Genomic DNA, 26,050 nt, shown 5'->3' with positions numbered 1-26,050 from the left:
AATACAGACATTTCTTTTGTCTGTTTTTTTTTTTTTTTTGCCTCCACATTGACCTGAGGGTGCAGCAGCTCCGGACATCACCTCACACACACCCAGGCTGCGGTGACCTGGAGCCCGCACCGTGCGTTACCTTCTTCCTCCTCCACTGAGAGGGCGGATCCGCGTTCAGAGAGAGAGAGAGAGAGAGAGAGAGAGAGAGAAAGAGAGAGAGAGAGAGACTGAGTGGGAGGGCTTTATTCTGGGGCTTTAATCGCTTTGAACCACAGGAAGAGAACAGTGATGAGCCGCGCACTGAACTGAATAAGCAGGGAGCGCGCATCAACCCTTCCCTAACGCCGCCGCTGCTCCGTTTCCATGTAGACGGGAGCAGACGCCCACAGACAGTCAGAGGACTGACTGCTGTCTGTCCCCCGACACAGGGACCAACAAAAGGTGAGCGCCGTGTTTGTCCTTTGTCTAAAAAGAAAAAAATATATAGGAAATAAATCGCGATGTGTTGCACGGAGCGTGGCTGCAGGAGCAGAGACGACATAAAGTTATTTGCAAAGGGGGGAAGATTCGCTGTTTTCAGCTGTGAAAGGTGGGAACAACGTCCTGTTTGTTGGGCTTTGTCTCAACACCTTTACGAGCACGTTGTGCGCGAAACGCTGACTGCGGCGTTAATACGGGTGTGAATGGGAATAAGACTTAAGTGTGTTGTTGTATTTCACATCATCTTCCTTACACTCTCTGTTTGGGGGCTGTTATCGGGAGTGTTTCTCCTTTACCGCTGATGCTCATTGTTACAGTGATTAGAAGAGACACAAAGCAAAGTGACCTTTTACCTCATGTCTGCGATCACAAACAGAACAGGAATCAGAGGTTTTCTGACACTCTGGGCTCCTCCGGTGCGCACTGCCGCCTCGGTCACAGTCCGCCTGTTCGTGCGTAAACTGAGGGGGGGGGGAGGGAGGTGGCGAACCGTCGGCGGCTTTTTTCTACACCCCACAGTGTGTTTTTCAGATGCACAATCAGGATTGATAAGCAGCTTCACTTTGGGCAAGAGCAGCGAGGACTGGGTCATAAGACTGTGCTCGCTTTTAGATGCTGATCTGAATCTCAAGTTTGGAGCCACTCAGTGAATGCTGCATTTGGCATTTGCCTGTTATATTTTATTCCTGGAAATCCTTGTAATCCCCTGCTCTTCTTCTCCCTTTTAAGCCCGATTTGCTGCAGCTGGACTTCATCCAACGTTCAGGATGTTTCAACTCTTACTTAATTCCTGGCTAACTTAATTGCCTGCAGGCTCACTGTGTTGGTTATCTTGTTCTGTAGACAGTCAGCATTGGCTGCTGTGTGAGCTGTTCCCTCCCTGCTACAAATTAGCATTTTTTTTGTTCCTGTTTTACACAGATGATGACAGATGGCAGTGTATGTGTATGAAGGTGTGTGTGATTACAGCTGCACAGTGGACTGATTGTGTCTCACACTGCAGTGACTCCCAGCATGTTATCCACTGTAAATTACCATACATTTACAAAACGAATGGTTGCTGCACAAGATGAGGACGTTTCGATCAGCGCTGCAGATTCCAGCCTCTCAAGCTGGAGGATTTCTCACTTTTCTTTGTTGTTGATTTGGCTTTGGTGTGTTGTGTGGAGGCAACGATTGCATTTGAAAACATCGCCCTGGGCTTTGGAAACTTGGTACCGTGGCCCGTTTGACCTGCTAAATGGCCCTGAGGTGAAAAGAGCTGCCAGGCCCCTATTGTCTCACAGTATTTAAAGTGTATCTCAGAGCTTGTACCTGCACCTGGATTCACTGTGTGGTCCACCACCCCCGTATTTGCATGCATAGGAGCAGCTGAACAGGGCCTTACAGTCTAGAGGTACCATGCATTTACCCATTAAAGGCCATTAGCATGTCCTCATTAAACAGAAAAGGTGAGTAGTGCTCATCACCCATTCAACTTGTTTGTGGGTCTTGACAAAGATTGTACCTCAGTTTGAAATTGGCACCCAAATATGGTCGATTTATTTGTGGGAAGGAAAGCAAACATTAAATCTGAAGTTATGAACAGGACACATCAGATAGCATTAGGAATGAAGCACAAATTGTTTATGTTGTAATATTTCATACAAAATCATCACTTGGAAAAACCGTTTGTGGATGAATCTCTAATGACAGTATTCAACCTTTTCAGGCCTAGTTGCATTGTGGAAAATCTAGTGTCTAAGGCTTCTGCAGCTTGAGCAGTAATAGGAACTAAAGTGGATGTTTTTTGACGCTTTGCAGCACATTTTCTCTTTTTGGTATCAGCGTTGCAGAAGGTGGACTGAACATGAGGCTTTGTGGTTATGTGAAATGTAGTATTTGTTGGAGTGTTTGCTTACTTTGGATTGTCAGTGCTCCAACAGTTTGGTGAAATGTAGGAGGTTCACCCGGCACTTTAGAGGCGCTGATTCCTGATGAAAATGTCACATTGTTGACTGATTGTCGTGTTGCCTTTGTTGTGATGGTAATTTTCCACTTTTTGCGGACAATAATTCATTGTAAATGAAATTTACAATAATTAGAGTAGTATCTAGATGCATCCAAATATGAATTGCTTTACACACACCCATGATGTAAAGTGCTCGTGTGACCCACCTGAAGCAACTTCACCATCTTGCACAAGGACGTTTCGACACGTAGCCAAGAGGAACGTGGTATAAAACCGCTGACCCAGTGAATGGAGCTTCAGGCCCAACAGAAAGGCTTTCAGCCAAACATTTGTCCGGTTGGTGGTGGTCATCACGTGGCGCTTGGCATTTACAGCCTCAATCAAGAGAAAGAAATGAACTGCGATTGGCACCGGTGACTCACGAGGGCACAAAGGGATGGTTTACGCCGCTGCATTGTTTGCTGATTAGAATCCTTTCTGCATTCATGCAGCTTGTTTGCTGGACGGCGTTGTGTTAACCTGTCTCCGTGCCAGTTTTTTGGACATTTTAGCCGTGAGGTGCAGGCAATCAACACATAACTGATTGCACTCTGCACTTTTAAGTGAAACGTAATGGATTTCAGCTATTAGTGTGTTATCACCAGCTGAGATTAAAAGCAGGTTTCCGCACACAAAAGCTGCTGTGTTCACGGACTAAGACAAACATTGTCAGACCTTTGAGCCCAACTGAGCTCATTCTTACCTGCACAAATGAACAGAAACAATGTTAATGTTCTGTTGAACCTTTCCTGTAGTTTGAAAGCTGACAAAGCTTTTCAGTTATACATTTGACTTTGTTTTAGACAAAACACACAGTAAACAATGTGAGAAGCAGCAACAGTTTGGACCTTCAGACAGATCAGCTGATTTGCACAACTTTGCATATTCCACCAGAGATAACATCTGCCCATCAAACACAAACTCAGAGCTCAGATAAGTGTGCAGACTCTTTTTTTGCAGTCTCTCCAGATACAGCTCTCCTCTGGGCGACATGTTTCTTCATAATGAAATGATTGCCTGAGATATTTTTGAAATTTATGTTGATGTTTGTGTTGAAAAAGCTGCTCGCTTGCGTCCAACCTCTGCAGCGTATTATGATGACTCAGAGTGTTTTGAACAATAACGTTCAATACACATCTCCAACAAGTGCTATTAGATGAACAAACATGTCAACCAGTGGAGCCGTGTGTGTGGATCATGTGGATTTTCATCATTTCTGGACACTGGTCCTCTGCAACAAAAACCGAAGCTCGTCCAGGTTGCAAACTGACACACTCGACATGAGTCGAGGAAATGCATTGTTTTAGTGTGTGTAGGGGGACTGGTAACATTCTTAAATTCATTTGGATGGAGAATGGACAGATTGTTGGAAAGTGTAAAAACCCAAATTGACCTATTTTTGGTGCCAGGTGGACTTTAAAGGTCTAGAGTCCCAATAAAATCCCTTTATTTATGAAACTTGTCACTGTAATCTGTGAGTCATGCTCCTTTGCAAACCATGATGTGTTATACTTAAAAAACTGTTTATGGCTACCAGAAGCAGAGTCTCCAACATCTTAAAGAACACAGTTTGAAAACACAGTGAAGTGACCCTGCCCTGCTTTCCTTTTTAATGCACAACTATAGAATTGTAGCCTTATATCACCCACTGATATTTACTTCCTGTCATCGAACAGCTGCTTGATGGCTTATGTGAGCAGCCAGAGGGGATGAAGGTAAACACTGATTTTGAGTTTACTGGGGCACAGCGCTTTAGACGTGTTCACACCTTTTGAAATTGTCTTGTAGAGCTAAACGTGTCCTGGCATCTTATTCCTGCCTTTTGTACTCAGCACAGGCTGCAGGTTAATAAAACCGAAAACAGCTTATAGTTTTAGGCCTTTGCACATTTTCAAACGGTCTTCACATTGTTATGTGAAGATGTTCCTATGGTTTTTGGGATTTTCATCCTTCACATAAGTTGATGACGTTGGTGTGGAAATCTGTCCAATAGTTGTTGAGAAAAAAAGTCAATAGGTCACAAAGACATCCACGCCAATCTTTTCTGTAACCATTGAGGGTTAATGCTGAGCAGTAATAGTCCTGCAGACTGTGAGGGGCAGGTGTGTGGTGTAACTATTAATGCTTCAGTTTACTTTACAGACAATTAAGCAGCTACCAAAATAAGCATTTAGTTTACATTACAATGTATCAGAAAAAAAGCAAACAAAAAAGCAAAAAGCGTTTAACCTCAATTTGAAAATTTTAATATCTTAATTTCACAATTTTTAATAGTTAATGTTGCGAATTAAAAAAAACTTAAAAACCTCTTTGATAACTGTAGAAAACATTTTTGCCTCCTGCCAGCAGCTAAAACTCAGAATTGTAAGTGATGTTCTGCAGCGCTTGCAGCCTCTGGTCCAGTCAGGACGTGACTTAAATAAATACGACAGGATTTTTATTAACGAGATCAATGATTTCATTTTAGGCTCGAATTAAATACATGGAGTGGATACCGATGTCGGCGGACATTTGATTCACAGGATTAAGGCAACGTTTTCCATCACCAGATATTTGTTTCTCGTAACCTTTCCGGACACCTTCAGTCCAGCACTTGCTTACATCATTTCCCACTTTACTCTTTCCATTTTCCAAAGCTGCACCGCTGCTGTCTCCTTCATTAATTTCTCCTCTCCCAAGATGTTGGCAGGTTCACTTTCACCTTCCCTCTGCTTCATTTGCATCTTGGCTCCGCACGGCTGCCCAAGTGTTTTCTGGGAGTCAGGCGGCTAATTGGTTCCCATCTGTTGGGAGAAAGTGGCCTTTATGGGCTCTTGGTTAATTTGTATCAGGAGTTTTAACGTATTGATTTGGTTTTTCCACAGAGTTTTTCTTGTTTTCACGTTGTCGCATTTTCCCAAGTTTTCTACAATATTTTGGTCCCTTATTTGACCCTGAACTCACAGACTAAGCCGAAAGGACAAAAAAATGTTTTTTAAAAAGTGCTTTTCAAGTGACAGTAAATAAAGTGATAAATGTTTAATACATTTATTAATGCTTTATAGAACATTAATGAGAACAAATCCAATCTGAAGAGAAAGAGACTGGAGGACCCCTCGAGCGAAATCAATTTATAAACCGATTATTATATTACTTTCTTGTGTGTTGTGATTTAAAAAAAGATTTTTTCCTGGACAGCGTTTGGGCCGAGTTAGAGGCGGCACTGTGTAAATGACTCCCCTTTATGACCTCACAAAAGGAGAGGATTCTGATTGGCTTATTCAAGAACAAAAGTCCCACAAAAAAAGAGGCAGGACAGAATCTTTAAGGCCTTGCAGTAAGACATCAGCTCTATAGTTGTAAATGCTAATTTGACATGAAGGTGTTGGGCCGTCACATCCACGTTTTCAGTTTTCCAGATGTTAAGGGTCAAACTACTTCACAAAAGATAAGAAAGGTGGGAGATTTTCCAAATTCTGGCAACCCAAAAGTTAATAATGGTTTAAAAATGATCTGGAAAGCATTAATAAATGATGTATTAGCTATAAACGAATGATTACAACTTTAAACTCCTTTTATAAATGGTATGTTTATTTGAATGCTGGAATCCTTGTTAACTCTGTAAGTTTGACTTGTTCCTGTGTGAGGAAACGTTAAATAGACTGTTTCTGCACAAATTGGATGATTGCGTTTCTGCACGTTGTTAAAGATGCAGCAATTTTTATTTATCAAACTCACTGTGGGTTTTAATTTCTAAACCTCTGTCTGCAGCACGACTTGCAGTTTGTTCCGTGTAAACATCAGGTTCAGAGGAGGAAGTGGTTGAAATGCTGATTAACACAGAAACAGGAAGTGACAGGAACCACTGAGATGCTTGTTCAGATGTTAGAACAACAAAAAGAGCACCTTTTTTTTAACCCGTGGTGAATATTTTCACTCAGCCGTGCCAGTAGCCGTCCACGGGTGCACTTTACTGCACCCACTAAACATTCAGGACACAGTTTGGGCTCTGAAGACTGAAATTCACGCAGAGACTTGACATGTTTGTTTTTCATTAAGACGAGTCCGACTCAGCCTGTTGATAGTATCTATTTTGGTTTTCAATGTGCAATCTTTCCGTTTCAGTTTGGCCTCTTTAATATACAGATTCAACTACTACCATCACATATATTACTACTAGTGTATCAGTTAGGACAATGGTACAAACTTTGCTTTCTTCCCACTTTTAGCAGCCAATAAAATTTCACCCCAGACCGAACAATAAAGTCCTCATTTTCAAAACCACACCGCTGGAAATTAAAGAGCAACCGCTCAAATGAAAACATGAACTGTCTTGTCACCTGGATTAGCTTGAATTCCTGTGCTGTAAACCTCATTGATGTCCAAAAACTATTTAAATTTTTAAAGTATTTAGTGCAGAAATGTTTTTTGCAAATGCTCTCAACCAACGTGAAGTAAGCGAGAGTCATTCAGAGATGTGTGAGATCACCTATTTTTCAGCACACACAAAGATAACGTGAATAACAGCAATTCATCGTTCGGTGGTTTAAGTGTGTGTCTCTTGTTAAATATACAATTAATAATTAAAAAAAAAAACATATCCCTTATCTGTTTTACTTTTTGTCTTTTCCTCGGCCAAAATCTGGTGCCATTTAGTGCCATTTATTGCCAGATGCTGTAACCAGAATTAATAATAATCTGGTAATTTTATGCAGTAATACATAATACTGAATCTCAATATTAAAGTAACTGTGTTTTTATATCCTAACTTCTGGTGGCATTTTACTATTTAAATCATTATTCGGTCATCTAAAACAAAACGGCCAAATATGTTAAGAAACTTGCATCGGCTGTTTGTAATACAGCTTAGAACTTTGACTCAACAGTCATTTACAGCATGTAGATCAGCTCTGACGTGTCGTTTGAAAAAACTGCTTAAATGAAGTGGGTTTTTTTTTATTCCTTTTAATAACAAAATATACAAAAATATTAATAATGTGTTTGAAACCTCAGCCAACTACAAATGGGTATAATTTAAGTATATATAATTAACCTTAGACCCACATTATGATTCAATCAGTGCGTTGTTGCAGCTCTCAAACACACTCTCACGCTGAGCTCTTTGCTGTGGCCTTCACCTCTCCTCCTCCACCTCGTCATCGCTCTGCATCTGTGCATTTGTATTCATAATGTCTGTCACATGATCCCCCCTCTGAGAGAGCTGTCGATGATGAATCAATTTCAAGCTCTTTTTGAGAGCCTCCCGACAATTGATGGGGTGTCAGCGTTGACCTTCTGTAATGAGGTAAGGTTTCCGTATCTGCCAGTGGAGGTAAAAGAGAGAATAAAATAAGTGACAGTTTTTTTCCCCCCCCTATCCTCTTTAGTGGAAGGAGAGGCTGAATGGGCCTACTGAAATATACACCACTGCTTTGCTTGGGTAAATGTAATTTGCTATAAAAGAAGGAGTGAGGAGGAAGAGATGGGAAGCAGATGAGGTTTAAAGTGGCAATTGAGGGAAGATGACAGAAGTAACTGGCAGTGTTAGACCTCCAAGGCTATCACAGGAATTGAGACGCTCTCGGAGAATTGTGCACATCAGTACGCGTCTTATTTAATGCCGTTATTATTGTTTTTAGTTCCCTGATCTCGAGCGGGATCACAATTTGATTGTCTGCAGCAGACGTTTGAGTTGGTATCTGTTTCTCTGTCCTGCTGCCCGATCACATCTGAAATAACTTGCATGCACGTTGCACGTACACACACAAATTGCTACGGCCGCTCACCTGTCTCTCTGTCCTTAATGATAGTATTTAATGCTGTGTTTGAGAACAAGCTTTGGACCTGTGACATCTGCTGCCACTTTTTTTCATGCCTGAATTTCCTGAAAATGATCCAGTGCGAAACAGTCACCGTCTGCCCGCTGTTCCTGTTGTTCTGTGGACGTCTCCGCCGATGATAGATGCTGTTATTTCCGTTGGCAGGATGGATTGTAAACAGTGACGAATGGTGACGGCTAATGCATCCTCTGTTGTCAGAGGGAAATCATTCACCTTTCCTTCACAATCCATTAAGTCGAGGGGAGGAAGAAAAGTTGGAGCTGCAGTGACAGGACACAGGCGCGATGACAAGTGTGGATGCTGCAGTTTACACACAGGCAACTTTATGCACATTCATTTCTGTACGAATGTGGAAATGTTTCCTCACAGCCAATAACCAGTGATCACTAACACGTCTAACATGTTAATTTAGAGTGAATTCACTTGATAAGTTTGTGCTTGGTCGATGATGTAAGAAGGTTTCATTTCTTTTTAAGTACTTCAGCACAGTCTTTTATATCATGGAAAAAACGATTGATTCCAGATGTTTTACTGCACCAGTCAGTGGCGCATCATCAGTAGTTGTCTCTCCTTACTCTTTCAGCAGGGGATCTTCTAGTTCCCAGTAGGTTCTGTAGGTTCATTATCATCCAAAGGTCTGATGAGGCAGCTAAATTCTGCCAGTGGTCTTCATTTCTCCAGGTTGTAGCTTCAAGAGGGAGGTAGTAGGCCACCTACTGGAGCATATATATGGGTCGATAAGAACTGATAATGGCCCATTAAATGACACACCTTAGTTTTTGGTGCTGATTGGTAGTTAGGTTTTTATCCTTGTCCAACTTGTCAATCTTAGAAAGTGTCAGGATGACACTGCAGCAGTTACTATCAACCTGGTGATGTGAAGACGAATCAAAATATTTTGACCACGGTGCCACTTTTTTTAAAACTAAGAATATTAATTCTTTATGTACGTGGGAACAGAAAATGTCAGAAACTTTAATCAAAATGACTTTAGTTTAAAAATTCTTTATTTAATAAATGACTTAAACGGAACAAACTGTCAAAGTTGTTTCTATCAATGGCTGCTTCAGTTTTTTCAGTGTAAAACTGTAGCAGCCATTAATAGAAACAACTTTGACAGTTTGTTTTCAGTGTTTCCTGAAAAAGCAACTCGCACTTTTTTCTCAATCTGTGGACACGAAAACAACCTCTTAAAACAAGAGACCAGCAGGACTTTGTTAAATGATTACATGCAAATTTCTTAATGATTTTAACATTAAACTCAGTCAGTCTTCACTTTCACTATCAGTTAACATAAATGTTACATGGACATGGACATTTTACAGTACAAACATGCATTAGCTTTTTTATGTCTTCAGTGCCCAGAGTATTTTTTTATCTGTATCTATATTTTTTATCTGGATACTGCGTATTTCACCTCCCTCCTCAAAGCACGAGTACCCAACTGTAGTAAATTAGTGGCTCGCTCGGTGTGAATGTTTGGTGTGCAGATGCGAAACATGTTCCGCCGTCAGGACGAAGGTCTCTGCTCCTCTGAGTCACCTTCTGTCTCAAGGACGGAGCAGCGAGGTGCCATCACACCTCAGTACTTTTCATGGCCTTTTTTTTACACGACTCAACACACCTGACAAATCGTGGGACCTCACTGACAATAACCTCTCCTGCAGGAAGCCAAAGGGCTCGTGCTCGGAAATCTTCAACAACCATGTGTTCTGCCACCATGACTTCTCAAAACGGGAAGAGTTTGCAAAATGTTCTCTTGTTGCTTTTGAATTTTAAACACGACATTTCTTCCCTCGTGCTTCCAGTATATTGGTTTAGTTTTGTAGGAGCGATTGTGACTCTGCAGATAGAACAGTCCGATCCCAGGGTTGTGGGTTTGACTTGCTCCCAGTGGGTGCAGGCCAGCTGGCTGGTGCACATCTAGGGTGATCGCCAAGCGTGCCTGAATTTGACCCCATAAGTCCAGTTAATGTGACTAGTGTGATCGATCTGGTTCAGAGTACTGTTCCCTGATCCCCCTAAAGAGGTGGGTGTGCGATGGCTAACTGAAGTCCAGCGCTATGACCAAGTGACAAAGCGCCTCTTTTAACACGAAAGGTCACATTGTCGTGACATAAGCATGAATGAGCCTGGGTGGATGCATCATGCAAAAAGGGAAATCGGTCTAGTTAAAACTGCCTTAATCCTGAACGTGCTGCCCTGCGTCCAACTGTCAGTGAGTAGTCAGACGATATTCACGTTATGGCAACCGCATTCAAATACCGATCGTGACGCCTGTCAGGCATGTAGTATATTGTTGGTGTTCATAAAGCTTGTGTAATTACAGAGGTTTGTTTTATGGCTGAGCACGAAGGAGAACAAGGAGCTTTAATTTGACAAGGGCGTGGTGCATCAAATGATCCAGGTGTGATTGATGAGCGGCTCCTTTATGGCTGATTTACGATGCACACCGTAAATATTTGCACGATGGATGATTGTTTGGCTGGAGGAGCGTTCCGTCTCACATTTGATCAGAGGGGGAGTGGGGGCCGAGGTTTACACATCTGAGACAGACATGGAAGATGACGGATGTGTGGTATTTTAGATGGATGAGTGTGTGTAACATCATTGATCTGTGAAGGTCCAAACTCTATAACCTATAATCCCCCACCCTGGAGCACAGCGAATGATATATTGACGGAAAGATACTCGACCCCTGAGAGTCATGTACTGTATCGAACAACATAGGTGACCCGACATAGGTGAAGGGATTGACCTCTTCAAAACAAAATATTCTGGGATTTATATTCAAATTTCTATTAATGTTTTGTGTTTCATCATCATTACTTTGACTCCATGTTAAACAGTGTCTGCCTTATAATTCACATATTTATTTTAGAATCTTTATGGATGATGTCAGTCTATATGTCTCGTGGCAGGAAGATCCAGGCCGATGCTCGCTGACCTGAGCTTTACCGGTGGTTAAACACTAGTGTGTTGATTCACTTCGTATTGGCTCCAATTACCTGCGAATGGCTTCTGTTTTTAATATCTTCTAGCTCAACAGGTCAGGAGACATACTCACTTATAATAATTTATTAATTTAATTCTAGGTTTTCTTTTGTCCAGACCACTGACTGACAAGGACGGGACTCATTTGAGAGCACGTTGGTTCTGCATTATTCTGATTTGGATCACACCTTGTTGCAGTGTTAGCACATGAACTAAGAGGGGGACAAAAAAGCAGGAGGTGACTTTAAGGTGAGTAAAGTGCTAATAGTCCCCTTTCAGTGTCAGGTGCCGTTTTTTATTCCTTTTAACAAAACAAGGAGTGCATTGGTACGAAATAAATAATTGAAATAGCTCGTGTGTTCAGGTGCCACCTTAAAGCACAGTTCCATAACCCATCCTTCAACTGCCTTTGCACAATTAGGCCAAATGCTCACTGCTCGCTCTGTGCAGTCAGCATCAACTACATACCTGACCCACTTTTCTTTTATTTCAACATCTGGGGCTGTCTGCCTCGCCGGCTTGTACATGTTTTCATTATTTATTATGGGGGACATGATCAAATCTGTGACAGCATAAGGAAAAGATGGCGAGTGACTCATCTTTCCGTCAGCGTACGGGCAGCAGTCGGTTGGTTGATGGAGGAGGAAAGTTGTTAATATGTTTCTTATCCGGGGAGGCGAAGGTCTTTGGATGACCTCCACGTTTGCACCCGACTGAGCTTGTTTGAGGACATTGTGCGGTAAAAAGGCAGCGTGCTGTATTATGTCTTTAGGGGAGAGAGGTCACAACACACTTCTGCCACGATTGAGATTTTTTTTAGGTACACAAGGACACGGCCCCTGAAGGGATTCAGCTTTGGCAATGAGCTCCAGTGAGTAGGTGTAGATAAAGAAGAGGAGAAAGATCAAGGAAAGTTGAGAAGGGCAGATAAAAGAGAGACACCATAAGGCTCAAAGACAGTTGAGCAGCAGGGGAGTTTATTTGATTTTTTTTTTTTCTTTAAACTGCGCTAGAAGCACAGTGCTACAGTCAGTCTGCCAACACTTTGCTCTGAATGTCTTCACAACTGTGGATGGGTTCAAATTTGGTTTGGTCCTAAGATGATGTTAGTGATCTGCTGAATTTTTACGTAGCATCAAACAGGAAAAACAGGCGACAAGAAACACACACACACACACACACACACAGACACACACACACACCGACCCCTAAGTTGATTGATGGTGCCAGCTCTTGACTGGACGAACACACCTGTCCAGTTTTTCAGGTGTAGGTAGTTCAGCTAAAATCAAACTGCAAAAACCACAAGCTAAGAGCCAACGTTAACACACTAAAGTAACATAATAGAAGTTTACATATAAATGTTATTATTAAATGCTACACTTTGAATTTGATATGATGTTTCCATGGTGAGATGGTAATGTGGCCGCTAAAACGCTAAAACATCTACTAGTAGTACTAGTAGTAGTAGTACTAGTAGTAGTACTTCCTTTAGTACTAAAGGAAATTTCACACTTATCACACTTTAGTCCGCTGCATGATGTGTTGGGGAAGTTCTTCACAACCACACGTTTGACTGATGGACTCATGTGGCAGGTGGAAGACATGATACATGTCTTGTCTTTTTCCTTTGTATCCATTATCTTTTGTCCAGCACTTCACCAATCATTTCTCTGTGCTCCTCTGTCGCTCCATCCATTCACACCGTAATAATGATGTACTGTCTCTGGATACGCTGTGCTCATTCTGCTCAGGCCTGCCAATGAGCCTGTCCTCGCAGCCAAATTTATTTACTTGGCAGCCGTTCCCACAGATCATTGCTGGACATAAAACAAGCTGCGGGTGGTGAGGATAGCAGGATGAATATTTTTAAATCCTTGATTTCCACCCAGAAATGTTAGAGCCGAGAGGCAGGGTGCCAAAATTAGATGTCACATGTGTGACTGCCTTTGATACTGATAGACTAGTCTGTCACATGTGTCACAGAGGAATGCAGTTTTTTTTTTTCCTGCAGTCCACATTCTGGAAATTCCTGTCTGTAATATACAGAAAGCCAATATGTCTGAGAATTTCACACATGCTCCTCAGAAGATAATAGTAAAAAAATACTTCTTCACATCATCCTGGCCACCGGGGAGTCTGCAGCAGCATCGCGTTCACTTCATCCAAGTACAAAACGTCCACTGGGCCTTTAATGTGTCTTAACTGGGGAGCTTCAGTGACTTGCCCCCCCCCCCCACACACACACACTTTGCCATACCTGTTTTTAAGTCTGAATCAGCTCACAAACAGAACCACAAACCACAGCCAGGCCGCTTCCCCTTCTGCTACGTGACGCGTCTCTGTCCGTGCAAGCCCACGTCAGCTGGCCACACTTCGGCACCTTGCCGGTGGGTAGGTTGATGGTCACATGCGGCACAGCGGGGCCCGACCCCATCTGACACGCACACTTGAGCACATGTACACTCAAAATGGAGTTCATCTGAGGATGGCAGTTATTCACTGTGTGATTCAATTTTATAAGCATTCAACCATCATGAGATATATTTATTATGTTTTATATTTTCTGTTTATGTATTTCTTTTAAATATATATCAGAAACAATGATGTGCATGTAAATTGATTTTATGAATGAAGGCACTTCTAGCACTATACTTGGCCAATTATTCCATTATGTGTGTAGTTGTCCACACCTTTAGGGTCACTGGGGACTGTTAAAGACCCTGTGGAGCATAGACCAGCTCCCGTTTTAAATGAACTTTCCAGTGTCACGGTGCAGATGCTGAGTTGTGTCATGCATTTGTAAAGCAGTTGTCTTGTTTATCCAAAGTCTGTGCGTTCCCTACTGCAATGCACTGCAAAGGTGTGGGCGTTTTAGCCTTAGAATTAACAAGCTTCTGCCTCAGTGTGCTGCTTGGTTTGAAATGCACAGGGATGCTCTATTTGTTATTGCTGTCAATGTGCGGAATATCCGACTCTTCATGTGTAGCTGGAGGAGTAAATAAAGCAATCTGCATCCACCTAAAACGATAATCACAAAGCAGAGGGGCTGCTCCCTGTTATCAGCCCTTTTATTATGGTTCAGTAGGTGACCGTCTGCCTCCCAGTAGATTCACCGTCATTAATAATGAGTAAATATGACAGAAGCAGGCTAGTAAAGTCTTGACCCCCATATAGGTTGTTTGATTCCACCCTGAAAAGTGTTAAATTCATCCGCTTTTGGTGCCAGGCACCTGAATAGTCAGAAACAATGACTTACAACCATGCAAACATAGCGATTTGGTTGGGTTTAGGTACAAAGACATCAGGGTAAGACTTAAACACCAAATAAATGGTTAGGTTTCTTTAATGTTTAAAATCCTGTAACATGGTCTCTGTATTGTTGCACTGAATCATCAAAGCAGGCATGTCAAACACATTAAGTGTCCTCCGTCCTTCTGCTCCAGACCCACATTTATCTTTGCATTAATGGAACGGCTGATTATTTTGCACCTCGTGAGCATGTTTCCACACAATCTGAATTAATTGGATTGCAAATTGATCCTACTTTGGAGCTAACACCCTGGAAGCTGGAGCTTTGGCTGCATAAAACAGTTTAATCTGAATAGTAAATGTTATTAAAAGCCCCCTCTGCTTCGCCTGTGTAGGACAGTGTGTACCAGGTAATGAGAAAAAAGCCCCGAGGGCCTATTGCATTCAGTGAGCACCAAAATGGTATAATTCAGTAATTAATTACCTTAGTGCCTGGATGGTGCTTTAATAGTTTGAAGATAAACAATACAAGTTCCCCGCAGAAGGTGTTGACACTTCTGTTCAAAAGGAGGAGGATGTGAAGTCAAACTGTAATGTTTTTATAATGAATTAGTAGCCGGGTTTCAGAAAATACTTTCATAAATTCAATTTGGAAGAAATTGTTGCCCGAATGTAACTTTTAGAGTGTGAAGAATTCTGGGGGCAACGACTGATGATAATTGGTCACTTTTGTCAACCCATTCATCATTGATCTACACCTGCTGATCCTGTTGAAGAACTGTTTGATCGTGTCCGAGATTCCTTATAGGCATTTTTAAATTTAAAATAGCTCACTCTTTAAAAATACATAATTGATTCAAGCTTTTACATCAGAAAATGTAGGTCTTTAGAAAAAAAAAATTACCAAAACGCAAGACAAAATTATTCAATATGTCACGATTTTAACAGTTTAAGCAAAGTTTGGAAGAAAATATACAAACTTTCATTTACACAAGCCCTGTGTGACGTCTTCAGCACAAAATGACTCAATAGCTCTTTGGGAAACAACTTATAAATGAAGCAACACCATTCCTTTCATGCACAGTCATATTTGTAAAGCTTAAGGCTCTTTAGATGGTGCACATATTATTTGGCTTCACCGGTGGCAGAATTTTAAATCCCATCCAGCTAAAACCTTCTCAGCTATTGTGCGTCACCGTTGCGAGTTACAGCCCCTCCGCTTCTCACCTTGCCCGCTCTGCTCACACAGCTGAGGCTCAGAGGATCCACAGACTCCTGCTCACAGTGTAGATGACAGGATAAAGAGAGAGGGAGACTGAGCCCCGGCGAAGGAATGAGGGAGGGGAGCTAAAAGAATGGAGGGAGTGGCACAATAAGCAACAAAAAGGCCAGAGAGGGAGGATAAGTCTCTTTTGTCTTGACATTTCTCTCTATATCTCCTGGGAATGAATACCACGATATAAATGTCCCAAAGTGATGAGGTGGAGGGTGGAGATGCATTTGTTATGAAGCAGAGAAGAGTCGGCCTATTATTTAGTCTCAGGTTGATGTAATTAAAGGGTTTGGGCCTCTGCCATTTCTCTGGGCTAATTTGTTTAGGAAGCTCTGATTCTCCGATGGCAGCCGGTGACGAAAGTGGACAGCGATGCTGCCGCTGCTGCTGCTGGTGGTCATGGCAACAAGGAAGGCCCACAGGTGTCCATATTGATGTCTTTGTCAAGCTTACTGCTCCCACAGTGGGTAGATTTACATTCAGCACCCTGCACCAGGTGCTGTTTATCCTCTGTGGAAGGACTCTGGGATTTGTGTGAAACGAGGGTTCAGGTTGAATAAAGACATGTTTCTGTCCTTTTTACACCTGGTATTAACGTGTTTGTATCTGCAGAGGAGAAACCCATGCGAGATGAATAGTTTGATGGTAATAAGCAGCTGAGATGCTGGATACCAATTTCAGGTCAGTTACATCAGCACATACTCAAATATAAACAGCAGTTTTGTAAGAGCTACTTCTGTAGGACCTGTGCAGAGTTTTACAAGGAAGCTCAGTTATGCAGATTATCTGAATGCCAATCTTGGAATAATGTGTTAACATCCAAAGTGAGGCTGCAACCAATTATTAAACAGTATTTTTAAATGATCAAATATTTGTCTGGTTTGTAAAATGGCAATAAAATAAGTTAGAAATTAGCTTTTTTAATAAGCTAAGGGAAGGTAAAGGAGGTTCAGACAGCAGCCTGCCTTCAAGAGACCCTAGAACGGGGAAGTCAGGCCATTTATGGTTAACGTGAAATACAATTTAATCCTGAATTTGGATTTTTTTCGGCCCAATCATGTTCACCCTTTTTCACAGACTCCGCCCACTTACTCACCTGTAGCTCAGCCCATGCAATTAGAGTCACTACAAAAGCCATACTGGTGACTGTAAGCCTACGGTCTGTGCTAAGTCTGGTTTCCGACCTGCTTTCTCGCGTCATACCCACGGCTGGAGGCGGAGAAACCCGAAGCTCAGTGAAGCATTTGACGCAGGTAAAAATGGCAACATCTGCTGGACAAATCCTTGGTTTTACATGCGAAGGGGCAGAATGATTAATAGAGCAGTTTTTCATGCTGCTGCTGTTACTTTGAACGCACAAAACCTTCAAAACATCCTGCTGCAATATATCTTATTTTCTGGTCTGTCCGCAGTCATTTTCTGATGCTTTTAGGTTGTTGTGCCAAATGTCATTCTGTCCTTTTGGTTGTCAAGTGTCTTTTAGTGTACAATGTTCTTTTACTGATATTTTTCATCAAATTGATCATTTATTATGAAGCCATAGAGTTTTTTTCAATATATTCATCATCTTGTTTGTTCTGTAGATTCTTGTTTTGTCCCAGCGACACCCACATATATATTCAGTTAGGTGAAGGAACATAACATCCAGATGTTATGCAGATGCATGTTACATGTTCACACCTAAAGAAGCTTTGCTAGAATCTGTGAAAATGCAGCCAGTTTCATCAGCCTGAATCCCAAAATGAGGTTGAAGAAGAGCGTGTCCTTCCCTCCCTCTGAGACAAGGTGGACTCCCTCCAGATGTGTTGCCTCTGAGCTTCCTGTGGGGTTTCTTCAGTTTAAAGCTTCACGGTTTGGGTGACATGGCGAACATGAGTGTGCTGTGTTCGGTTTGACGTCATGTCACCTTGCAGGATTTCCAGGTATTAATTTGAGAAGGTGATAACACCTGCGAAAGTCGGACTCCTGTATTTAAATGCACTTGTTTCTTCTAACGGGAATTTTGATTTCCCTTTAAAAGCTTTGAAATGGTTTTAATCAGACAAGTTCCCGACTCCTACCAGGTCAATTTGGTTTTCCTATCAAAAGCTACACATTTCTAAGCTGCTGTTTGAATTGCTGCCATTACTTCCCTTCTAATCGAAGCACTTTGCAGCGTTAAGTCTGCCGCAGCACACAGCAGCAGCATTTGGAATTGGTTTTCTCCACAAGGTGTTGGATAAAGAGGAAAGCTTTATCTGCATCCAGAGGCCTAACCTCGGCAGGATGGAGACTGATCCCGCAGCTCTGCTTTTCTCCCAGACGGCCGATGATAATCTGTCCACTGCTGGGGTGGCCTGAGTGAAAGCACCAGCTGGCTGACAGATCAAACAAACCGACTCCTTGCTTCCCTCCACATTTCTTCTTGGGAAATAAATGATTTTCCAGCTTTGTGGCCAGAAATAATCAGGCGGACAACAGTGGAGAACCAGCGGCAGGTGGAGTTTTCATTGGACAAACTGCAATTTTTGTAATCACAGAATTTCCAGGAGTGGTACTGATGTGTTTATTCTAGTGCACGTGCTGCGTTTGATCCCAAATCCCAAAGACGGGATTTTATGAGATTGCATCTATGGATGGATGTCCACACTTGGCATCAGAATGAGTGTTTGCATCTCCCAGAGCAGGCAAGGCTCATCATGTATAATTACACCCATTAGATCCAACTAAATCCTGAACAAGGAGGCAGAAGCAAAGATGGCTCCAGTTTCTTCTAATTGAACTAGATTTGTTAGGATTATATTCTGTTGTCTGTCTGGACACAGGAAATGGTGTTAGTGAGTGAGCGCTCCATCCTGAAAAAGTAGAATCGGCCTCAATTTGGGTGTTTCTCCGTTTTAAATGCAGTTTGTTTGCGCTTTACAGTTCATCTTCAATCAAAACTAACATTTGTGTGGATTTGTTCATTTAATAACTACACAATGAATCTACAGGGAGTCCGAGTCGTACATTAATTTCCCTTTATGTATTTAATAATTAAGCTGTGCAGTACATTTAAAATTCAGACATTAATAAAAATTTATGGTCAATGTGTGAGACCACCTTGAGTTTGAACTCCTGTAAACCTGACACCAGCCGACACAGTATGATTTCAATCGCAGTGTGAACTTGAATTATTCGCTCTCCTAATAATCCTGTCAGTAAAATCCAATTGTTTTTGTGCTGTGATCTGGTCCGACTACACAATTAGAGTCACTTTGAGCAAAAAAGGCTGTGAGGGGGATAATGAAGAAAAAGGATCTGTCTGGAAGGATATTCACGAGTCTGTTCATGTGTGTCTGTGACAGGCTGATTATCAGCTCGGCAGACGTGTGATCCACAACTGTGTTATTTCACTTTTCAGAACTTCACCCACTCGAGGAGCTGATGTGTGTCGGCTCATGTCTCGGCAAAGCCGCTAGAGTCCTTGGGCGCCTCGATGTTTTTGTGTCTCGTGCTGTCAGCTTGTCTGTTGGCTTGTAGATTGAAACACGCCCGCGGCCTGACAACACAACTGGCTGATTTATGACCTCATGCTGTGCAACCTCTCTCCCATCTGCTTCCAACTGAGGACTTGCACAGAGGAGTCGGTGCGTTTTGTTTGACGCCAATCCTCTCAAGCTGAACTTTTTTCTTGTAGCTGCTGAGTTTGCATCGCGCCCCAATTGACCGAGTCCTCGCACCTCCCACGGACTGTGTCTTTGTGCGGCGTTCATCTGCTCCTTCTCCACCATCTTCGCTCGCTGACACTGATTAACTGTGCGAGCCTCATCAGAGCTTGTTATGCTGTCAATTTCCCCACCAACTGCTCGGGTCATTAACATTTAGGTTACTGTGCAAAATGCTTCACCAGGTGTTACCGCGGCTCATTTTGCGAAGCATCCACACCTGTGCTGCTGTCGGTGTGTAATTGAAAATGTGATGGAAAGATTTGTTGAAATCAAACCACTTGCACATCTGTGCTGTTTCCTGGGCAGCTGTTAGGGATTATTTATTTGAAGATGCTCAAGGAAAGATGTGACTATGGAAAAAATGACACCTTACATATAATATACCCGTCAAGACTAGTTGCTCACCGCTCACTCACCAGCATATGCAACTGTGTGGCTTCACCACTAAAATGCACTGTTTTCATCAGGTTTATAAGATAAATATTGATTTGTGCGCTACACTCAGTAGACCTCTCGCGTGAAGAATGGGCGGCAAAGAGGAAGCACAGTTATACTGATTATGTTGCAATGGTTGGGGCCTCATCACATGTAATTAACCGTGTTGCCTTATAGTGCTCACGTCTAAAGCAACTTCACAGAATGGCTCCTTTGTTTAAACATCACTGACCGGGTGATGATGGCTGTAAATGAAAAGGAAGACCTAACCTTACCTGTCAGACTGGGTGAGCTGCTCCTGAGCTTATCTCCAAATCCAGCTTCAGCCATCTGCTGCAAGCGATCACTGGTGACGTGCTGGACCCCTGGCCACTCCGTGTCACTGGAGGAAGTCCACGCTTCCAAATCAATCATCTCTCACCCACAAGCTGCTAACATTACCAGCCTTTCACACAGCTGTGCATGCTGGTAATCAGCTCATAATTGGGACTGTGTACATTTTTCCTGCACATTCTGTGTTTTTACCAGTTCGTGTGAGGACCCACATGCGTGGCTTTTGTGCGTGTACATTGTTCATACATTCAGAGTGTGACTTTACATTTTGTCAGCCGCTGCAGATGACAGGTCCAGCTGTCACTGAAGCCACCACGCCGTCAAACATACGCCCTCTTAAAAGCTTAATGTGCATTTGAAGTAACATTAGGTGTCCAAATTACTGCAGAGATGCTTGGGAGACAGCCAACAGCCAATCAATTTAAACAGAGGCCGTTTGAAATGTCTGTTATGTCCAACTAATGATCTAAAACCCAGGTCAGCAGCAAATCCTCACAACTTAGAAACTGGAACTAGAGAATGTGGCGCTTGTGCTGAAAAAGTGACCCAGGGTGACATAAACCTGGACCTACTCAGAGAAGGGTGTTGTGGTTAACTGAAGGGTGCATGCAGCCCGAAGATTCGGGAGGGGAGGATCACATTAAGCGAGCCGATTGGTTAACATCTTCGAGTCAGGTTGTGTTTGAACCTGGACCCCAAATCGAATTCATAGAGCGATGAACTGGGTCTCAGCTCTTCCACTCTACCCTCAACCCTCAGTCATGATGATTTCTCTTTGGACTGTTATGAAATTGCTCCGACAGCTACTGTAATGAATTTATCGGACACAATGGGCTCGTGTCACGGTGTGTAGGAGGGAGGAAGTGCTGCATAATATCAGCGTGTTTCATAACATCTGCAGGCAGAAGGACGTCCCCTGTCTGTGCTCAGGTTTAGGTTTGTCTTTAATGTTGGCTACATGTTGTTTACAACAACGGCTCTCGCTGTCAGTTCAAGCTCTGAGGGCTTTGTGGAATTGCTTTCCTTTTTCTTTTTCTTTTTTCTTTTTTATTTCCTTGAGCTTTCCTCACTCGCGTTTGTGAATCCGTATTAGCTCAGTGTTGTGCGGCTGGAGCAATCTGATTCGCATCTGAAAGCATCTGTTGGAGCGGTTTGCTTGGACACAGGTAGCCTTTCACATGTTTGGCCTCGGGAGACACTGCTGAAGGTCAGGCCCGTCCACTGCATATGTACAGCGTGTGCATATGTGATTTATGTTTGGCATTTGTCTTTACTTCGGGCTCTGGCTCTGCTGCAGGGCTCTCTTAACAGGCAACGTGTGTGTGTGTGTGTGTGTGTGTGTGTGTGTGTGTGTGTGTAGAGGTTCAAAGAGTGCAAGCTACAGTACACATGATGATGGTACAGGAGAAAGCAGTGCTGGGGATGGAGAGGGACGTAATCATAGGTTCAGCCCGTGCAGGTCGAAAGGCGTCGTTCAGCTCGTGTGGATGCAGAGACCATCAGAAGAGGTTCTGTCTCTCTCTCCCTTCTTCTTCCTCTTAATGCTCCCACTCTGCACACTGCACAAAATATCACAAACTGTGTTTCGATACCACCATGATCCAGCCAGGAGAAAGTGATGGATCTGCCCGGTCGATGTATTTGTCACTCAGCTCAGGAGCTGTGGTCCTGCGGCAGAAACTTTACATGTTGATTGTTGCCACATATCAAAGTAAAAGTTTTTCCTATAAGTCGACTGACTGTACTGTACAACTGTAGTTGATTTTGTTTAAGCTCTCGCCATTTATTCCACCTAACGTACGACACACGGGTCGGGACTGTTTTAACTGACCCCTGAAAAAGCAGGGGGAAGAATCTCTTTCTAGTGTAATTTGTTTTGATTACATTTTTTTTTTTTTTGTCAGAATTTCCAAAGTTTTTCATCTGAGAAATCAAGATATTGATTCTAATTAATAAAAAAACAGTTTAATTGGTTTGTTCCCCAAACAGTCCAAACTCGAAAGATATTGAGTTTATTATGTTATTAACAAAAAACAGAGAACCTTGTACACCCAGAAAAGTGTTTACACTTTTTCATATAAAAAACTAATGGGCAAATATTTAAAAAGGTCATATTTTGCATCATTTGTGGTTTATATTTTTATTCAGACACAATTAAAAACCAATCTTCTTACAAGGGGCTGTTATGCACTACTCCTTCAGCTCCTTCATTTTAGCTCCTCCTATTTTAGGACCCTCCTCACCTCTCTGACCTGATTGGCCAGGTATGTAGGGCCAGTAGGGCAGTGAGCCATGTGTGCAGACCTAACACTGAGCTAATGGACTGAGAATTCTATCGGACTGTTGGGAACCTTCTGGGATGGAAAATCTCTGAGAAACTCTACAAATCCTTAGGACAGAGGCTTGAGTTTTTGTTTGATTTAATTTTTTTCAAACAAACACTCATGTTTCGGACGTTTTGTATCATTGGAAATAAAACATCTCAGGAGCGTGGACTGTTAGTCAGATAAATTCGTATTTCCTTGTTTTCTCTTATTTTTGTGTAATGAAATCTGCCTAAGAGCTGGTGCAGCATTGGTCAGATCTGCTCAGGAGGTTGTGCAGCAGCGCAGCCTCAGATGACCTCTGCCTGCTCTCAGATCAGTGCTGCAATTTCCTGACAAGCTCAGGGTAATGAACAACAGCTGATGCTGCCTCAAGCACGCACACACACAAACACACCCACACCCACACACACGGACAGACGCCATCGTGCTTCAGTCCTGACAAATTGCCACGATTGTACTGTACTGTAGTCACTTCCTGAAGCTCCTTATCGGCCTCGTTTGCCCGGTCATTGACACAAAGAAGCTCAGAGATCTACTTACCGATCTATATCCTCCCCAGCAGGGCCCATTATCTTAAGTGAGCGTCGATCGGGTGCTACTCCTTCGTTTCCAGATGAGCAGTTGGAGTCGTTTTACTGTCTGCCTGTGTGAGTTCAGACTTGTAACCTAGCTTGTGTAAGTACTGATAAATAAGCCGCCCTCTGTAAGATGCTGCACATTTCCGTGTGTGTTTGCATGAGCGAGCTGCAGGGCTTTGATGTAGGAGCTTCTTTTGTTGTCCCTCGCATTGTTACTGGCAACACAAACTCCCGCTTAGCTGTCAGATGCACCACGTTCCCTTTAAAGACTGCAAGCTTGCCAACCGGGGATAAGACATGAAGGAATATCTAAGCTTATTTATTTAGCGGCATCTTGGGTTAATTTGTGCACAATGAGTGGAAGTGAAGCCACTGAACATTGTCCCTTTTAAAGTGGGAATTAGTAAAAGTTCCTCCAGAGACAACTGTCCATTTATTTATGAAGAGGAAGCAAAGCTGGTTCACAGTCACATCCACAAGCATCAGGTTCTTATTTCACCCTGGTGTTTTCACTTTAGCTTCCTCTGGAGGAAATGAGCAGGTCCAAAGCTGGTGTACCTGTTTAGGTGATTGATCAGCTGTTTGCTCCTACAGCTCCTTGACTTCTGCCTGGGTCATTATAGAAAACCATTACTATCTACCGCCACCCACACAAAGTCAGGGATATTCGACTTTCAGGTAAAATTTCATAATGCACCTAGAATCCACTATAACTTCTACAGCTGAACCTAATTTAACCTTCTCTAAACTTTTGAATGCGTTCATTGGTTCAGTACAGTTTGAGATGAATAAATTACCATTGCGTGCTTCTACTTAAATCCTCTACTTTCATGATATAATATCACTGAATCATGAACTGTTTACATTTTCCATAAACTTCACCCAAAAGTCGAATATGCCTAACTTTTTGTGAGTAGTGTATTTGTGGTTTGCTTAGTGGTGTCTTCCTCAAGGAAACAGGAAGAGTAGAGGTTTAAAGGGCAGCTGCGCAGTTTTAAAGTTTGTCTCGAAACAACCTTAAGGTGCCCATATGAACACAGAAACAGATTGTACTTTCTGTAATCCTTCCTCCATACTGGCCGCGAAGAAGTCTCTTTTTAAAGCCCTTTCAATAGAAGTGATGGTGGACAAAATCCAGATTCCCTGTGCTGTGCCCAAATGTGTTTAAAGGTGTATATGAAGCTAAAAGGAAGCTGAAGCAGCGCAAGAACGCAGAGCGAAATGATTGTTGACAGTATGATTAATTTGGAAAATGACTAAAGTTATCCTGTATTAACGACTAATTTGAAATATTAAAGCCTTTTCTCGTCTTCAGATGAAACGTTTGAAGAACTGTAGATTTTGGCCCCTATCAAACTTTTACAAACAGTGAACCCGTCCTTTAAACCAGCAGACTTGCTGTTAAGGCAGTTGCAGACACGGAGTTTATTGTGAGTGAAAGTAAAATGAAAGTTTCCAGGTTGCACCCTACAAACCATTTGCAACATCAGATAATTTCATCTCCTCTTGAATTCAAAATACTTGAACTAATTAGAGAAGCATTGTATAGTGCCTGCAGCTAATGTGAGAGCCCTGGTGGACTCACAACTGTCTGCAGTTTCTAAGCAACAAGGACTTGTGTAACTAACCCCCGTTTGCGCCCCTGGTGTATTAGCATGTATCTGCATCACACAGGTGACCATCAGTTTCTCTGTGCTGTTTGTTTGGTAAAAAAAAAAAAAGATGTTTAAAATAAACCCATGAAGTTTGAACAACATTAACCATCTGCTGCACAAGTTCAACAAATTAATTAATTAATTAAAAGACTGAATTAAGCAGAGTTTTCAGTGTTGCAACTCTTGTCTGTCTGTTGGATTGGTGGCGTTGTGACATCTTACTTTATTGGTTTTCACTATTCCCACTAATCTGAGAATGGCCATGAAGCCATTGCATTAATTTAGTCTGAAAGAAATTTACGTTTAATTCCAATTCCTCGACTCCCACAGAGCAGGTGGAGGCACAGTGACTGAGGCTACTGCTGCAGAAATGTAAATTAGCAGGAGGCTGACAGTCAGCACCTATACTGTCAGTACGCGGTCCGTCCTGATGGATTTGTCAAGGGGAAGACTCGACCCGTGAGGCAGGAGCTACGTGCCAATCAGCATATCGACCCGTTTGTGTTTTCACCAGCCAGAGGTGTCCACGCTGGCATCGGCCTCTGTGAAATATTACTCTCCTTGGCTGAGCTTCAAATGTGTCCTCGGCCTCGGCGCTGTCTCTTTAAGTAAAAGATGAGCGGGGGGGGAGAGGATGTGAAAATAGCCGATGGAGGACGTCGCAGAACTGTAGCAGCAGGTGGCCCGGCAGCCGGCAGCCTCACTTCTTGGTTCTTTACAGCAAATACAGGAACCACTTCTGCTTATTTTACCTTGCTTTTGTTTTTATCATTAGGCTTTAAAGTTAGTCAGGAAAATGGCCACTATTTGCTCCTGTACAGCATGTTTTCCAAGTTTAATGTCTTTACCAAGACAACCTCAACTCCTTTCTCCTTCCAGGGACACTACAGCCGTCACTTAAAGATTTTCGCTATCTATACTGCTCTTTAAACAGTGAGATTAAATCCATTTGATTGGTTTATACTTTATTTGGGGATTTAGGATTATATTGAAGGGTTTTAACTTGTTTAAAAGTTGGAATTATTAGAAAAAGGGAAATTTCAAACTGGGACTTTCTGCTAATAGCTTAAAGCACTGACTTTCTGCAGATACTTTCTACCAGGAAACGCTGTTGATTGATGAATAAAATGCCGTGCAGGGAGCAACGTCATTCAGAAATGGCGAGAATCTATTCTGAGTTTGATGTCCAAAATCTATAGGACATGATTTGTTGTTTGATTTCTTAATGGGAGCA

The 26,050-nt window shown here is 42.4% G+C and overlaps 1 protein-coding gene across 7 annotated transcripts in view; it reads left to right on the top strand.

Moving 5' to 3' along the window:
* The first annotated feature begins 249 nt into the window (after nucleotides 1-249).
* The window catches only part of rnf152 (ring finger protein 152), a 43,493-nt gene continuing 17,692 nt past the window's right edge, over nucleotides 250-26,050 (top strand). For 2 of the 7 annotated variants that reach the window (XM_067486467.1, XM_067486462.1), the window contains exons 1-2: nucleotides 250-432; nucleotides 11,376-11,523. The gene's annotated coding sequence lies outside the window, so the exon portion shown is untranslated. Of the gene's footprint in view, nucleotides 433-11,375; nucleotides 11,524-21,616; nucleotides 21,765-23,239; nucleotides 23,259-26,050 lie in introns of those variants that run through there. The other 5 variants (XM_067486469.1, XM_067486464.1, XM_067486466.1 and 2 more) reach the window with 4 other exon arrangements.

This window comes from Channa argus, chromosome 19 (genome assembly GCF_033026475.1).
Source record: "Channa argus isolate prfri chromosome 19, Channa argus male v1.0, whole genome shotgun sequence".
NCBI classification, from domain to species: domain Eukaryota; kingdom Metazoa; phylum Chordata; class Actinopteri; order Anabantiformes; family Channidae; genus Channa; species Channa argus.
The sequence above is the reverse complement of the archived record's forward strand: the minus strand, read 5'-3'. Positions and strand labels throughout refer to the sequence as shown.